This window comes from Podarcis melisellensis (assembly GCF_964234715.1).
Source record: "Podarcis melisellensis genome assembly, chromosome: 14".
NCBI classification, from domain to species: domain Eukaryota; kingdom Metazoa; phylum Chordata; class Lepidosauria; order Squamata; family Lacertidae; genus Podarcis; species Podarcis melisellensis.
Window position 1 is genome coordinate 16,324,518 of NC_138546.1, and position 17,891 is coordinate 16,342,408.

A 17,891-nucleotide genomic window follows, 5' to 3' on the forward strand; every position below is an offset into this window, starting at 1 on the left:
GGTTCCCGACAGGTTCACTGTTTGCTGAGACAGTGTCTCTGTTCTTTTTAAAAAGGGGCTGGGATTAGGAGGCAGAATGGGAAATAATTAGTATTTTAGTCCACTGTTATGGATTACCCAACAGGGATTAAGTGTTCCTGGTAAGGTTGTCTTGAGTCACATCCCTGATTTGGTCAGATTGCCAACTGCAGACTGCTGCCTCTTTAGTAGCAACTCTCCACAACACTTTTTGCAGAACTGTGAACCCCACAGCCCCTCTTCCAAGAAAAGCAAAAAACTATTTTCTACGAAGAAATTCAGGTGCTGTAACTCGATTAAATAATGCAACAACACTGGTGATTGTTTCATGTAAATTAATCTTGTTAGTCACAGGGAGGCACAAAGAACTATGATGCTCTGGTCTCTATCAGCCGTCAGATCTGAATGGATGGGAATCTGATCCTCCTCAACTGGCCTGTCTATACAGCTTAGCTGAGCCACTTCTTTTATTAGTCTCAGAAAATCCTCTTCCTCTTGGCTTTTGAGACTGCATCAGTCACAGCACTACTTTCTGGTCTACCGTTGCAACACTAAGGGCTAGAAATTTGCTGAGAAAGTAGTTGAGATTATTTTGTTGGATGAAACCAAGGTCCAGCTAGCCAGCATTCTGTTTTCTGTAGAAGTCTAATGTAAGCTTCCCAGAGAGATCTAAACAGCCCTGCTTCTAACACAGCAATATTTGAGCTCTGTACATAGAAGTATCATTTAGCTATTAAAGTGAGTAGCTGTAGACTTAAACATAGATTTGACCATGGCAGAATGGTCTGATAAAAAGCCAGGATATGCACAAGCTTTTGAGCAACCTGCACACAAACCCTTTGCTCTCACTTGACTCTTCTCTTTGCCTGCTAATATAAACAGACCAAGAAGGCTCAGTTAATCTTGCCTACTGCATACAACCTAGAGACTATGGTTAATAGTTTCCAACTGAGTCAGGAAATAGTGGCCAATCATGGTTTTTAAAGTACAGTAGCAAGCTACAGAAGAAGGGAACAGGTGAAACCTTGATTTGTGCTCTTACCTGTAGCCCAGTCACTTGCCTGGTAACTTATTATCGCTGTCAACCAAGTTTTTATAAAAAGTCAGATCCTTAATTCATTTTGGGTCATATACACCTAATGTAGGTGCATATATATGGCTAATAACTTTTGTGGATTTATTTGGAAGGGCAACATACCTTCTTTGGTTTGATTAAGAAGAGCAGACCATTTGGCATTCCCCCAGAGAACTCAATCAGAACTGTGTTGACATTTTATACAGTAAAGTTTTTGCAACTTAGGAGAATGCGGGTATCTATTATTAGTACAAAAATACTGTAGAAGTGAAAAAGGTTAACACCCCTTCTTCCTTAATTTCTGTATTAACTCTAACATTTCTTACCATTAATGCTACAAGGACACATATGGACACAAGGACACATTCACAAATATGGGACCAGATCCACAATATCACACAGATGCCTAAATCTTTGAAGTAATGCAATAAGCAGAATGAGTGTAATGGCACCTCACTTTATACAAACAGACCATTTCCAAGGGCTCCATTCTTGTTTATATCAGCTCTTCCAGATTTCTAAACAAACAGACAGACAGACACACACACACTTTTGGATGGTCAGCACTTGTTCAGCGATTATTTTTGTCCCAGTCTTGAATTGAGCAAGGGATGTTACTAGTGGACAAGGTAAGGTTTTTAAGTATCAGTTTCATGGTATTTACACTGATGCCATTCCTTATGGGTATTGCTGTATTTAGAAGAGGGACCATTCTACTAGGGAAAGGCTACTATGGGGCCAGGAAGACCAAGTTCCAAATTAGTGTCATAAACTTTTTTTGTGGGGGTAAAGAAAAGCTCCAAAGGATTTGCAAAGCTTCAGTTTTCTTTAAACAGACATGCAGAAGTCTAGACAAGTGCAGCAACAGGAAACATTAGATTTACTGAACAATAAGACATGCATTATTGGCAACAGAAACAATTCTCTCACCTCAGGAAATGTCTACCTCAGTTCATCTATGAGAGTTAATGAAATACTGTTTCTGTAGTGGAATAGTCCAACACTGATGCACTGAGTTCAATGGATTGCCTTAATGAGGTTAAATGTAGTTCGATTATCTCCCTGTGAATTGCCTCAGGCTTTGTGTACATCAGCATCAGCTTCCTTCACCACTTAAACTGGGACTACAGGAATGTAGATCACAGTAACTCATGCTAACCTAGCCAGTGTTTCAGGTGACAATTGCTTCCTGATCTATTTTTCCTCTGAATCTATATACAGTGGTGTCTTGGTTGTCAAACGCCTTGGTTCCCAAACACCTGGAAGTGTTCCGGTTTTTGAATGTTTTCTGGAAGCCGAACATCTGATGTGGCTGTTGGCTATTGTTTCTGGGGTGCCTGCACCAATCAGAAGCTGTGCCTTGGTTTTCGAACATTTTGGAAGTGAAACGGACTTTTGGAATGGATTAAGTTTGGTGCTTTTGCTATTTTGTGTTTTTGTTTTTGATGCTTTTTCGGATTAATCCGTTTTGCATTACTTTCTATGGGAAAGTGTGCCTTGGTTTTGGAACGGACTTAGGAATGGATTAAGTTTGAGAACTAAGGTACCACTGTATAACAGGTTCACACAACAAGACAATGTGACTGTGTAGGCTACTGGAGAGGGCCTCATAGTCGCTTTGTTCCTCTGTGGTCCTTTTTGCTGCTGTATCATACTAAGACAAGCCAAGGTGTCATCCAGATTGGGACTTGTGGTTACATTTTCTGCTCACTAATAATGAGTTGTTCCAACGAACAAACCTTGGCTGAAACTCATGGTTAGTGGGGAGAATGCTTACCCACGAGTCCTGGTTTGGATGCAGTGTTCAAAACTCGCATTGTTCTAGGCGCATTTTGCAAAGGGAATTTAATTAGCGCAAGCAGTTTCTGAGCTCTGGGTGCAGTACTGTACTTAAGATTTCAGATTAAAACTGCAGAGTGGGAGGAAAGGAGGACCTTTTTCTGCCTCCCCACTTCCAGCTACTCTCTGAAGACAGGAGACCCTCTTAAGATGATTATGGGGGTTGGCAGGGGAGGGACTAGACCATGTGAAAAATGACCATAATATTTTAGCTGCAGTTCATTTATTTTCAGTTTTGTATTCTTGTTATAAAAAGTGTGCCTAGACATTCCATTGTTGTGCCCATAACCTAGGTTTAAGGTGCCATTTAGCTCCTAGCTTTCATATCTCAGTTTCTAACACTATTTGGATGACACACTAAGCCAAACCTTGGTTTAGCTTGGCGTGCCAGCAAGAAAGACCAAGGAAGAGTAAAGCTTGTGTGAGGTCCTCTCTGGGAGCCAACATGTTCACACAGTCTTGCTAAGTCAACAAGTGTGTTTTGTGAATCAGGCCAGAGTGTTATTACAAGGAGAAAGGCAATTGAAGCACTTTTTTAAAAATAACAATACTATATAAATGAATCCAACAATTACTTCAACTTCATTTTTGACAAAGCCCAAATACCAGCATTTCTTGATCGAATACCATCAAGAGCATAGATCACAACATAGCGAGGGACAATCATCCAAGCACAGTAGCTACTTGTGCTACCTCCTCCACTTAGGGATTATTTCGGAAGACAGATGAAATTACATTTTTCTGTTGTGGGTATGAGAATTAGAGGTAGGGTAGGGAGCACACATGTCCATTGTGGACTATCAGAACTCAAGTGTCTTCCTCCATTCTGAGAGAACTCAGCTGCCCTGGAAATCAGACCCTAGGAGCAATCCAATCTGAAAACCATGTTACAACTAAATGTAGTAAAATAAAAAGCAAAATTGTGTGACTGGCAGATGTGGCATGCCACATCTAACCCCTCGCACTGCCTTCTATGAAGAGTTCATGAATCAAGTCTTGTAACCACACGGCTAACTCAAGAGCAGCAAATAGAGTGGTGTTAAAAACCCGCATTAAGATTCTTCAACTCTTTGTAATGAATGTTAGAGATTACTACATGCATTTAATTACAGCTGGCTGTGCAAAACCACCAGGAGCTAAATAGTTCTCCAGAGACCCAGACAAATAATTGGTATTGAGGAAAGAGAAGGTTTAGTGACTAAGGGAAAGATGGAATGGCATTTCCAAAAACCACTCAGCATTGCTTGAGCAGCACAGATGTGATATAAATACCACCCAATCATAAGCAGAAGTGCTGTTAAGAAACAGAAGGATTCAAACATCAGCAGTTTCTTGGGCTTCCTGATGAACCCTGTGTTAAGCTTACATATCCAAATGCAATAAAAATGGCATAATAGTCACAATAGCCTTGGAACAGCGCTCAGTACTTTACTATTATCTTGTGCCTATTTAATTACCTGATTAAATATATCACACAAGACCATCTTTGATATGTCAGCAACCAGTCCATCTGGCATATATATATTTCATAGTTGCGGATATCAGATACTACAGGAAAAGAGCTTTTAATGGACAAGAAGCTACAGTTAGAACTGGATATGGAACAAGTGATTGGTTCAAAATTGGGAAAGGAGTACGACAAGGCTCTATATTGTCTCCCTGCTTATTTAACTTATACTGTATGCAGAATTCATCATGTAAAAGGCTGGACTGGATGAATCCCAAACCGAAATTAAGATTGCCGGAATAAATATCAACAGATGACACAACTTTGATAGCAGAAAGTGAGGAGGAATTAAAGAACCTATTAATGAGGGTGAAAGGAGAGCGCAAAATATGGTCTGAAGCTCAACTTCAAAAAAACTAAGATCATGGCCACTGGTCCCATTACCTCCTGGCAAATAAAAGGGGAAGAAATGGAGGCAGTGAGAGAAGAGTAAAGGTGTTTTGTTAGCTACTGAAAAAATGTTCTCTTCTGTATTTTGAAAGGATAAACATCTAGGCATATTCACTTATAAAATTTATGCTTAGATCGCATTTAAAACATGCATGCTGCCACCTTGCATAATTTTTTTGAATAACTCACTTGGATAATTTTGCACCCTCACTGTCCAAAAATCAGTGAAAGAGAACTTGACCAAAAGACCAGGTGAATGGTTATTCATTAGATTCCCTTCTTCAGATTAGGTCACAGAAGTAGTTAGCTTTATGTACAAGAGGTCTGAAAGCAATTTCCCTGGTAAGTTAAGGGCTTTGTTAGAATGTGCAGCATGACTATTGATCTGTCCAGTTGTATTCCGTTTTGTTCCATGAGTTCATTTATAAATTGACAATAGTGCCCTGAATAGACTTCAGGAGATAAAACCTACGACTCCCTGTATCTTAGCAGCCCCTCAGTGCCATAAGATAAGGCCAAGCGCTGGAAATGTGGAAGCTTACAACTATGACCTTGCTTGTGCTCTGCATATTCACAGTAATCCAAGCAGAGTATGTGTGGGCAATAATCACACACTAATGACCACTTGTGTAGTATAGTGACTAAGAGCACAAACCTGTTCAAATCTCAATCTATTCATGAACTCACTGAATGCAGCCAAACTACCACTGCTTATTCCCAGTTTGTGAAAATATTTATGTTTTCTTGGGTTGGTTCTCAAGCTCTGTGAAAGCATCCACAGATTAAGTGAATCTCTGCAATGAAATCTAGTTTGTACAGCAAACACAGAAGGGAGAAGAGTGTATGAGCCCACATTGGCCATGATATTATGTTTGCTGACTGGGAACAGTTATGGACCACCGGTATTAAGTTTACGGCATGTAGTGCCTTGAAAGAGAACATAATGAAAATGATTTACAGGTGGTACATGACCCCAGTCAAGCTTGCAAAGATCTATCATCTGCCCAATAATAACTGCTGGAAATGCAAGGAATCTGAAGGAACTTTTTACCACCTTTGGTGGACCTGCCCAAAGATTAAGGCCTACTGGGAGATGATCTACAATGAAATTAAGAAAGTCCTTAAGTGGACATTTGTAAAGAAACCGGAGGCTTTTCTCTTGGGCATGGTCGGCCAACTGGTACCAAAAAAGGATAGGACATTTTTTATGTATGCAACTACAGCAGCAAGAATCCTGTTGGCAAAGTATTGGAAGATGCAAGAACTACCTACTCTAGAAGAATGGCAGACGAAGGTGACGGAATAAATGGGACTGGCAGAGATGACCGGCAGAATCCGCGACCAGAGGAAAGAGACAGTGGAGGAGGATTGGGGAAAATTTAAAGTATATCTTAAAAATTGTTGTAAAATTGTGGATTGATAAGATGTTAAGGGGTAAGAAACAGAGAATTACAGCTGTAAATGTTAATCTTAAGAAGATTCAAAAGAGAGTTAATTAGAAAAATTGATTTAAGGGTTGCTAAAAAATGGAAAAATAAGGATGCGGTAAAAGGGAGGTATGGGGAAGTCAATTTTATTTGTATGTTTTTGTTTGTTGAGATATATGTGTTTTCTTGTGTTTGTTGTATGTTATATGTTTTGAAAATCATTAAAAATTATTATAAAAAAAAAAGAGTGTATGAGCCCAAGGCTTGTACTTGTAAGAAACCATTATTTTGGTTATATCTGAAGTGGGCAAAGACTTTGAATTTCAGCTCACCGTATTTCATGAACCAACAGAAACCCTTGACTTTGTGAAAGAAATTTAAGAAGCCACAATTGAGGACCATCAAGATGGATGCAACTCTACAACCTGTCTGACTTAATTCTGCATAGAAAGCTCCAAGCCTGTAAACAATGTGAATGAAATACATCCTGTTGTTTTTTTAAAAAAAGGAGTAAACCAGAGTTACTTAGGTGAAGATCTATTTGTGTGGATGCAGGGTGGCTTCTATTCAGTTCAGAAGTAAAAAGTTAACTAGGTGTGATGGAGGAACACAGATGAAAATGCCACTCCAGGTAACTGGAGGTCACCAGGGGCAGGGGGAAGATTTACTCTTCATTCCAGTGCTGACCTTGTACAACCTTTTCTCCCATACAAGACAGTAGTTGTCATTCACTCATGAAGTAGGGATGGTGGCGCAAATGAAATGTTGCAGAGGGAAAGTCCAGCTGTAGCCTTTTAGACCTTCAAATGGGACTGAATGCGGGGAGTCAACATTTTTCTGTGTGAAAAATATTGCAGAATCTCTGTGTGCCCCAGTCTCTGCAGTAGGCAAGTCTATCTCTATGCATACAGCACTGCTTACAATGATGGGCACTTAGAAAAATAAGTCACTTCAATCAGATATACGGTTGAGGTGGAAAAAATACCGTATTTTTCACTCTATAAGACACACCAGACCTTAAGACGCACCTAGTTTTTGGAGGAGGAAAACAAGAAAAAAATATTCTGAATCCCAGAAGCCAGAACAGGAAGAGGGAGCGCTGCTCAGCGAAAGCAGCGATCCCTCTTGCTAGTCTGGCTTCTGGGATAGCTGAGCAGCCTGCATTCGCTCCATAAGATGCACACACATTTCCCCTTACTTTTTAGGAGGGAAAAAGTGAGTCTTATAGAGCAAAAAATACAGTACTTGGCTTCCTTACACCTGGCATTGGGTTCACCTGGCATTGGGTTCACCAGTGTCTGGAGTAGGTTGTAGAGTTGCATGAAAGATCGATCTGCTTCTTTCATAAACAGTTAATTTGAAGAAAAACCTCATTTACTGCTTGTAAACTGAGTTTCTCAGAGACTGCAACCGACCATCCACAAAAAATCTGCTTGGTAGACTGTTTTTCCTGTACCAGTAAGAACAAACAGGTGGAAAGACTAGGACAAGAGCCAAGAATTCAACAACAGCAAAAAGGAAAATATAGAGATGTGGGAAAGGATGCAAGAAATAAGTGCCTCTGATAACATAGAAACATTAGTCTAAATGTAAAGGTGCAATCTGTCTGAATTTGTTCTTAAAATCCCCAAAAGAACAGAAATAAGAGGGGCTGTATGAAGGGGAAGACTACTGGGAGTTGGATGTTGGTAGTATGCTATTACTATTATTTTTGTGGGCTTCTGCACAAATCTTGTTAAGCAGTAAGAGACAATGCATGCAGAAATGTCCCCAAAATAACACTACAGAATAATATATAGCAGGCCTGCTCACAGCAATGCCTACAAAAATATGTCGCTTTTTGCAAGCCTTAAAAAAGAAAACATGCTTGGCAGTTATCATCAAGCATATTTTCCTCAATCTGATGAAATTATATGATCAAAGCAACTTGAAAACGGATGAGGAAATTCTGCTTAGTAACAAGGACATATTTATTGTCTTCTGTCATAACCAAAGCTATTACCACTCCTTGTCCCTCATGTCCTGAAAATGACTTTTTACAGGTTCCCTTTTGCCTCCCAGATTCCCTTCTAATTTTATCCTCTATTTCCCCATAAGAGTCCCAAACCAATTTCCTCTCCTCCCTGTTTCTCTCACTTAAGTTGCCAGCTGTGTACACCCCCCCTTCCAGCCTAATATGTTTTAAAACGATTCTGTTTTCTTAGCTGTACCTCCAGCTTATAAAAATATACTGGTAAATGTTAAAAGTGGTCAGTTGCTGATAAGTCAACAGTCACCCACCATACTGTTCAGGTATCACTTGGAGTTAGTAAACATTGCAACCTCCTTCTTGCTTCTGTGACTCTTAAAAAGAGATACAGTGGTACCTTGGGTTAAGAACTTAATTCGTTCTGGAGGTCCGTTCTTAACTTGAAACTGTTCTTAACCTGAAGTACCACTTTAGCTAATGGGGCCGCTTGCTGCCGGAGCACGATTTCTGTTCTCATCCTGAAGCAAAGTTCTTAACCCAAGGTACTATTTATGGGTTAGCGGAGTCTGTAACCTGAAGAATCTGTAACCTGTACATTGGGACGCGGGTGGCGCTGTGGGTAAAACCTCAGCGCCTAGGACTTGCCGATCGCATGGTCGGCGGTTTGAATCCCCGCGGCGGGGTGCGCTCCCGTCGTTCGGTCCCAGTGCCTGCCAACCTAGCAGTTCGAAAGCACCTCCAGGTGCAAGTAGATAAATAGGGACCACTTACCAGCGGGAAGGTAAACGGCGTTCCGTGTGCTGCGCTGGCTCACCAGATGCAGCTTGTCACGCTGGCCACGTGACCCGGAAGTGTCTGCGGACAGTGCTGGCTCCTGGCCTATAAAGTGAGATGAGCGCACAACCCTAGAATCTGGCAAGACTGGCCCGAACGGGCAGGGGTACCTTTACCTTTACCTTTTATACATACATTATGTAAGGCTGCCATGTAAGGCTACCCTTTACAAAATGGACAGAAGCTAATTCAAGCATGTTCTCACTGAAATGAAATACAGTTTGCTTAGATATGTAAATGACTGTGTGGTGCAGGTTTTCAAAATCACAATCACATTCATAGTCAGTTTTTTTTCTGGGGTTGTTTAGAAGGTGGGTTTCCCCCCTCACTTTAGTTATCAGCATCAGTTCCAAGAGCCCAGCAGCGCCAACAATAAGGCTGCCAAGTGTTTCAGGATTCAAAACTTGTGATCTTATGAAATATGATGTAAGATCTTTAAAAAACCATCAACACATCTCTATTTGCTGTAAAAAAAACCCACAGGTTCCCAGTGCGGGAAAAGAAAACCAGATAAAACTATAGCACGCATGTGGAAATAGAAGTTACTATTAATGCAGTAACTGCTCGAAGAGAGGGAAGTGTGAATGCGGCTAAGATTGCTCAATTACCAATTAAATGCAGGGCTGGAAAAAATCCTTTCTCCCACCCTACAGATATAGGCAGATTCAGAAGTCATGAGAAAAAATGGCCTAATTGATAACTCATGGTTGGAATCAGTCTAATTAATTACAAATTCATGAATGTTTCGGAAAACATTTTCAGGGGAACATGCATTCTGAAGCGATACAGCAAACATCTTATGTCATTTCAAAATCTTAGGCCTGAGAGATACAGGCTTTTTAAAATATAATCCACAGTGCAAAGAGTATTAGGGCAAGTTTTTTTGTTTATTTAACCTATAGGATATTGGCAATTTCAAGTTGAACAGTTTAGTGCATGAGATTCATGCATCACATGATTAAGAAAAACATAAACAGGCACTTAAACATGCCTTTAAACCTAGTTTATTGTGTTTATACAACAACCACTCTGTAACTACGAACAATTCAGGCTGCTTGCAGTATCAACATCCATTCTAGAGGTAGCAACTGCTTCACTTTAGGTCAGGCTTGCCCCTCCAGATGTTTTGGGACTACAACTCCCTTCATCCCTAGCTAACAGGACCAGTGGTCAGGGATGATGGGAACTGTAGTCCCCAAACATCTGGAGGGCCGAGTTTGGGGATGCCTGCTTTAGAGCCTCAACATCTGATTCCGGTTACATATTTCCCAAACTAGCAACGCCCCCCCCCCACACCAGATAAGTACCATTACACCCCTAATGTCACTAACCATATTTTACAGCCAGAGGGTGGGTAGAAGTTTCAGCGCTCACTCTGGAAAACACACGGCTAGTCAAAAGAGAAGGTAGAGGATATAGCAAGGATGCCAATTATGTGGGTGGAGTTGTGTAAACAGATCCTCTATATAGTTATGTATTTGGGGAGTCCCACCGTATCAGTGGAGCTTATTTCCAGGAGGACACCCTTCCCCTCATGCTGCAGAACCTCTTTTTTGCATTTGCCTGAAAATCCAGTGTTTTAGATGTCCCATGTCAATCTTTAGGAATCAAGATTTTGTTTTTCCATCTGTAGGAATGCAAGCTGGGCCTCTAATTCAGCCCTCAATCGCCTATGGGTGGCATTCAGTTGAGTTTTACTCAGAACAGACCCTCTGAAATTCAAGGCCTTAACTTAGTAATGTTTATTAATTTCAGTGGCACTTAGTTGAACATCACCCAATACTTGTACATAACTTTGTTTCAATGGCTTTTTAAAATTATCTCATCATTATCAGATTTCTACATACCCTGGCCTTCATATAATGGGCTAGGATGCAACACGGGGTTGTAGCCCAATCTCAAGCAGGTGCCCCAGTTGAACCACTTTTCTTGTGTCTTTGGATTTCATCTCATTTTTAAAAGAGAAGGCAAAGGGGTGCAGCAGAAATGTGGAGGTTAAGGAGAAAGGAGGTTAGTATAGATGAAAACAACAGAAAACAGGTGATGGACTCTCCTTCCTTGAAGATTTTTAAGCAGAGCTTGGATGGCCATGTACTTGAGATTCCAGCATTGCAAGGGGTTGGACTAGATGATTCCCAGAGCCACTTTCAACTCAAGGATAACGATACCAGTCTTATCCAGTGCTGCAGGTTGGGGCTAAGATAGTGGGTCTGGAGTGTGAAAGGGATGAATACTTCTGCTTTAAGGGTCTTTCTTCCACACAATTACAAGCGACCCAATGTCTAGAAGAAAAGCTGCTGGGATTCACATCATTTGGGGAGCTTTTCCATATTTTAAAAAAGACCACTTGCCCTTAATAACCCACCTTATTCCTCCACGGAGTTCAAAGCAACACGCACTGTTCTCTCTCCACACCCCTTTTATCCTAACAAACCACCCCGTGCAGCAGGTTAAGGCTGAGAATCTGTCACTGACCCCAATGTCACCTAGCATGCTATGGGGCTGAGTGGGGTCAATCAGACCAGGAACTCCCGAATTCTACCTTGACACCGTATTCACTGCACGCCACACACACAGACCCCAAAATGTAGACGCACAGTGGGCTCCTTGGCGGTGGCACTCTGTTCATGCTCAAGGACACTGCCCCCTTTTGTGTAAACTCTCCCACACACTCCACAAATCCATCATCTCTGGAAACTGGGAAGAGGATGAAAAACAGAAGAGGACTTCGGCTGAAACGAAACCCAGCCCGCCCTTCCAGGGTATTCCTGTATTTCTCCCACAGTTGCTGCTCTCCACAAAAATACCTCGCCCCCCCCCCAACGCTAAAACGGCCGTCTCCACCTTGCCTTTGCTCCCAGCCCCCTCTCCCGGCAAAAGGTGTGGGTCTGAGGCGCCCCCCGCAGGCTGAGTGCGCCCTCGCGCCCTCCCTCCGCGTCCGGCCCCTCTTACCTCTGGCCCCACTTCAGGTACCAGCTCGTAAGACCCAACCCGCGCAGGCGCACTTTTATACCATTCTATCTCGCTCTCCTTCCTCTCGCTCGCCCCCCCCCCCCGCGTTTTCTCTACTCACCAACCTCACAGTTCATCCATGTACACACCTCCTCCGGGAGCCCTTGCGGCGGCCGCGAACGGAGCAGATTATAAATAGCGGCTCGAGGCGCATGCGTAGTAAGGTCGTCTCGGAGCTTACGGCCGCGCACGAGACTTTTCGGCGCAGGGGGAGAAGCCTTGGCGCGTGCTCCCGTGGCGTGCGTGCGTGCACGCTCCGCTCCGCTCCTGCGTCGCGCGCTCGCAGGCTGTGGCGTTATTCTGTCTGTATTTTCCTTTCCCCCGCCTTTTCCTTTTCCTCGTGCACGGCGACGGCCAGGAGGGAGGGGGCGTGGCTTATACATTTTTAAGGAGCTCCATAGCTCACAGCTGTTGCTCTGAGGGCGCGGTGAAGGCCGTTGAAAATATCCTTACAGAGTTAGCTGTGTTTCGTCTGTTGTTTTTATCTCCTCAGATGTATCTTAGGTGCATCTTCTTTAGTTTTTATGTCTCCTTATAGGGCCTATACCTAAAAGGCGATGTATCTTAATTTAAAAAAAAAAAAAACAACCCACTTGATTATACATGTTGACATGTGCAAAACAACTATATATAATTGCAAAAAAAGATATGTGAAAGCATATACAGTATCTTGAAATTTATGAGTCCAAAACACCACAAGTAACAGTGAAGTCCATATTTCTAAACATGTAACTGGTTGCTCATTACATGGCCTTCTATAATATGCAAAGGTAAACATCATTTTGTCAATCCAGTCTGAAACAGGTGGCATACTTTATCCTACACATACCCATTTTACCAGCAGTGAAGTTTGCCACTACTGTACTTCTATATCATGTAAAATTATGTTTTAGCCCCAAAGTAATATTTTAGGCTCTAGTGACAGTAATCACTCATACTCCTCATTCTTAAATTTAAATATGACTATCATAACCAGCTGGAATGGCTGCAGAGGAGCCAAAATGGCAGTTGGTCCGTTGCTGAATGTCTTCCCCCTCAGACACAACCAGGTGGAAATGGCTGCATGTCAACCTCTAATCCCAAAATGTGACCATTACACAAATTAATCTATTCCCTTGTTTTTCTTTCCCGTCCCTCTCTAGTTTATCCCATTGCCCATCTTAGACTGTGGGCAGTCGGGGGGATTTGCCCACCAAGAACTGTGTCAGTCGGCTGGGCTTCACCCTGCATGGGCGGACAGGCAGCACAGCACAGTGCAGCCCCACTTGGCTCTAGGGGGTGGGTGGGGCGGGCTCCAACAGTGTTGGCAGTTTGCCTGCCCCCGGGCACTGGCAACCCACGCTGCACCGCTGATGCTGTGCTGAGGATGTTTCATTCCTGCTGCATTCCAGAGTACTTTCCAATGACTATGGATAGTTGTACAGTATTTTAAACACTAAGCTAGTAGAAAGCTTTCAAAAATGGCTTCTCAGTTGAATGTGGTATACAGTGGACGCTCAGGTTGCGAACATGATCTGTGTGGGATGCACGTTTGCAACCCGCAGTGGCGCGTTTGCGCACGCATGGGTTGCGATTCGGAGCTTCTGCGCATGCGCAAAGCGCGATTTAGTGCTTCTGCACATCCACGACCCCCGAAACCCGGAAGTAACCCATTCCAGTACTTCCAGGTTTTGGCGGGTCTGTAACCCGAAAAAATGCAACCTGAAGCACCTGTAACCCGAGGTATGACTGTACATAACAACTTTCACAATGCAATCCTAAGAATGGACTGGGAGCCTATCTACACAATCCATTTAAAGCAGCACCATACCACTTTAAATAGTCATGGCTTCCCCCAAAGAATCCTGGGAGCTGTAGCTTGTTCAGGGTGCCGAGAGTTGTAAGGAGGCACTCATTCCCCTTACAGAACTAGAATTTTCAGAGTGGTTTTACAATCCGTCCTGCTCGTAGGGGACTCCTGAACCGTAGCTCTGGGTGGGGTTTTCATAACAACTCTCAACACTCACTCTGAACAAACTACAGTTACCAGGATTCTTTACTGGAGACCATGGCTGTTTAAAGTCATATGATACTGCTTTAAATGTGTAGTGCAGGTTGTTGTTGTTTAGTCATGTGCGACTCTTCGTGACCCCATGGACCAGAGCACGCCAGGCACTCCTGTCTTCCACTGCCTCCCGCAGTTTGTAGCGCAGGTAGAAGGACATATTTCCAGGTGAGGATTGTAGCCTCAGTGATTTGAGGTCAGACAAACACTGAGAATGTGAGACCCCTTGTGGAGATAAGAAGGAACTACCTACTAGTGTCTGGAGAAGGATGGCATACATATCTTAAGAGTGTTTAAAATAGCATTAGCCTATAAGGAGAAAACAAAACTGACCCACCTGCCACAATGAAGTGGTTATTAAAATGATGGGGATGTAGTACACATGATCAAAGTTAATTACAGATCCAAGTTAACAGGCTGCTGCAACGAAGTGGACTTTGAAGGTTTTTAAGCACCCAGGGCCAATTTACCCCTCCTAGAGTCTGTCTCTTCTTTAAGGAATGGAAGTTCTTAAATAAGATCTTAAAGAGGCAGGGACCCGGTTTGGATCCTAGCACACCGTCTCCTTTCTGACATTTTCCTGTAAGCACATTGCCGTCTCTGGGAAGTTGACATGGGTATGTGGAAATAGGGCAGCTGTTCATTGCTATTGTTTCTTGCTATGGAAAGCCTGAAAACCTCAGCAGTGGTAACATCAGTGATGCATCAGAAAAGACCAGAGACTGGTTCATGCCCACAGAATGGAAGATAGCAGGATGCTTAAGGACATGCTCTATGGGGAGCTGGCAGACCAACTCTGTGTTCATGCGAATGTGACATGAAGCCTGGCAACGTCAACTCTGCTGTGTGGAAACTCCTTCCAGACAACCGCAGTGCTGGAAACAGTCAGGTCTTATATCCATAGCAGTGACCAGGGGAGGAATGATCGCCGGAAGGAACACAGAGGGAAGAAATGCCATGGTGCATCTGCAGCAGCAAAACCAGATGCCTTCATATGCCCGAACTGCAACAAAACATGTCTCTCTCGTATTGAGCTCTACAGCAACCGCAATCACTGCTTCACCCTCAAAGACACACTTCACAATACAGTGGTATCTCAGGTTACAGACGCTTCAGGTTACAGACTCTGCTAATCCAGAAATACAGTGGTACCTTGGGTTAAGTACTTAATTCGTTCCGGAGGTCCGTTCTTAACCTGAAACTGTTCTTAACCTGAAGCACCACTTTAGCTAATGGGGGCCTCCTGCCGCTGCTGCCGCTGGAGCATGATTTCTGTTCTCATCCTGAAGCAAAGTTCTTAACCCGAGGTACTATTTCTGGGTTAGTGGAGTCTGAAACCTGAAGCGTATGTAACCTGAAGCATATGTAACCAGAATTACCACTGTAATACCTTGGGTTAAGAACTTTGCTTCAGGATGAGAAGAGAAATTGCATGGTGGCGGCGTGGTGGCAGCTGGAGGCCCCAATAGCTAAAGTGGTACCTCAGGTTAAGAACAGTTTCAGGTTAAGAATGGACCTCCAGAACGAATTAAGTTCTTAACCAGAGGTACCACTGTACACTTTACAATATAAAGCTGAAGATTATTATCTTCATCATCCCAGCCAGGCAAAAACATTTGGGGCAGTGAGGGGTGTGACCCAAGGAGAGCTGAGCAGGGCTGGACAGCTTGGCCTAGGCAGTCACATCTGGGCCCTGGCCCTCAGCTTCCACACCAAGACGTTACAGGCACAATCAGTATAGGAAACTGCCTTATTCCAAGTTAGACCACTGGCCATCAAGCTTAGCATTTGCTATGTTGCTATGCAACAACAGCTCTATAGCGTTTCAGCATGGCCTGGAGATGCTGGGGACTGAAACCGAAAACTTTTGTGCCTAAAGCAGACCACTGAGCTACAGCTCATCATTATCACCATCATCACCATCTAGACTTTTAGTTACAGGCTGGAATGAAAAAGGATTTCCAAATGCTAGCGCGTCCTGTGGATTGAATACAGCAATAAATTCCTCCTCCATCCTTGCTGCTGCCCAACGCCCTCTCCTCTCTTCTCCTTGACCCACCCCCTTCAGCTCTCGCTATACAATTGCTGAGAGGGGTGGGGCATAGCCCACACTCCATTGTTGCTCTTGGCCAGCCTTTAACAAGGCTCCTTCCAGAAAGTGTGGTATGAATAATTGCCCAATTTACTGAAGGGACTTCCAGATGTGTGCGCTGCTTTCATACTAATGCAGACCTCCAATCCATGTGCCTGATGTCCCAGAAAGCCTTGGAGATGGGCAAGGTGGGGGGGGGAGGAGGAGAGAGGGAGAGCAGGCCTTGGTTGGGCCAGCAGGGCCGCAGACGTACAGAGTGCCCCCCTTCCTTTTAGAGGGGAAATGGCTTGTTTAATGACCCAAAGGAGAATGGATTTTCGCCCGCTCTGCCAGCTGAAGGCGAAGTGTGCCAAAAAAGCGAAGCGAGCCGAGAGGAAAGTCAATCCTGTGTTTTGATTTTTATCAGGTGTATGAACAGCGACCTCTCCTAAATCAAGGTTCTTTTTCCCCGGTGCACATATTCCACAGTTTGCTCCGAGTAAGAAGTCCCTTGAGATTTGGAAAGCAAACCTGCGCTCTTAATGGATTGAGGTCATGGCAGAATTCTGCCCACCTGACCATAGGGGCTTAATGTTCCACTTTTCTCAGTTGGCAGGTGGCTGAAAGTCCCTGCCTTGCGCAGAGAATGTGGTGCAACACACCTCCATGAATTGAGATATTTCGACTGGACTTCTCAAATATTTGTTACCCTGCCAACTGTTTCTGTGTGGGTGTAAATGCCTGCACTGAACTGTGTTCAAGTGGGTTGTATTTCTCTGGCCCACAGACCACAATCCTTCCTCTTCAGACACGCAAAGGCTTAGCTTACGTCCACACCTGCAAACCGCCATGGGGTTGTGTCCTGATCAGCAATTTCTTTCACAATCTGTTGTTCAAGGCAGGGCAAGGGTGACTAAGGAGGGGTGGGGAAATTTGTCAATTTCAGTTTCTCATTTTTCCAGTCTTTAACTCAGTTCTCCACATTTCCCCATTCTTTTGCAGTATATATTTTTTAAGTTCCCAAGAAAATTCACCAGCAATTTTTAGTGAATTTCTCCTCCTATACATATTCTATACAAGCTTTTAAATGTAATTTTGTCTAATATACACATTTTTGCAAAGCAATTTCCCCAATACAATCCATTTTTTTATTATTTGTGCAAATATATGCCTTTATATGCACACTTTAATATATGCATTTTGTACACATGATTTGGCTAGAGAAGTGTACATTTTACAGGGTCGCTGTGTTTTGGTTGTTTCCAAAAGTGTGAATTAGGTAGGCTTGCCTTTAACGATGAGTGGAATCAAATTTCTTCTCCATCCCTATTGCCAAGTGACCTGCCCTAGAGAGGGCAACTCCTGTTTGCCAGAGCCCTCTATATAAAGGGATGTCTTGGCCAAATCTGGTTTGAGGATAAAGAACCCAAAGAAGGGAAAGCAGGAAGGGCCTTGAAGATGCACATCACAGTATCTGGAGAGCAAACTGAGCCTTCATATGGGTTAAGGTAAAGGTAAAGGGACCCTTGACACTTAAGTCCAGTCACAAATGACTCTGGGGTTGCGGTGCTCATTTTGCTTTACAGGCTGAGTGTTTGTTTGTTTGCTCTGGGTCATATGGCCAGCATGACTAAGCCGCTTCTGGTGCAACGGAACACCGACACCAGAGCAGTGCATGGAAACGCAGTTTACCTTCCCGCTGGAG

The 17,891-nt window shown here is 43.3% G+C and overlaps 1 protein-coding gene across 6 annotated transcripts in view; it reads right to left on the reverse strand.

Annotated features, from left to right (window-relative positions):
• The window catches only part of TBC1D24 (TBC1 domain family member 24), a 30,727-nt gene extending 18,403 nt beyond the window's left edge, over window positions 1-12,324 (reverse strand). For 2 of the 6 annotated variants that reach the window (XM_081888019.1, XM_081888016.1), the window contains exon 1: window positions 12,133-12,324. The gene's annotated coding sequence lies outside the window, so the exon portion shown is untranslated. Of the gene's footprint in view, window positions 1-12,011; window positions 12,101-12,132 lie in introns of those variants that run through there. The other 4 variants (XM_081888020.1, XM_081888018.1, XM_081888021.1 and 1 more) reach the window with 4 other exon arrangements.
• Window positions 12,325-17,891: the final 5,567 nt, after the last annotated feature.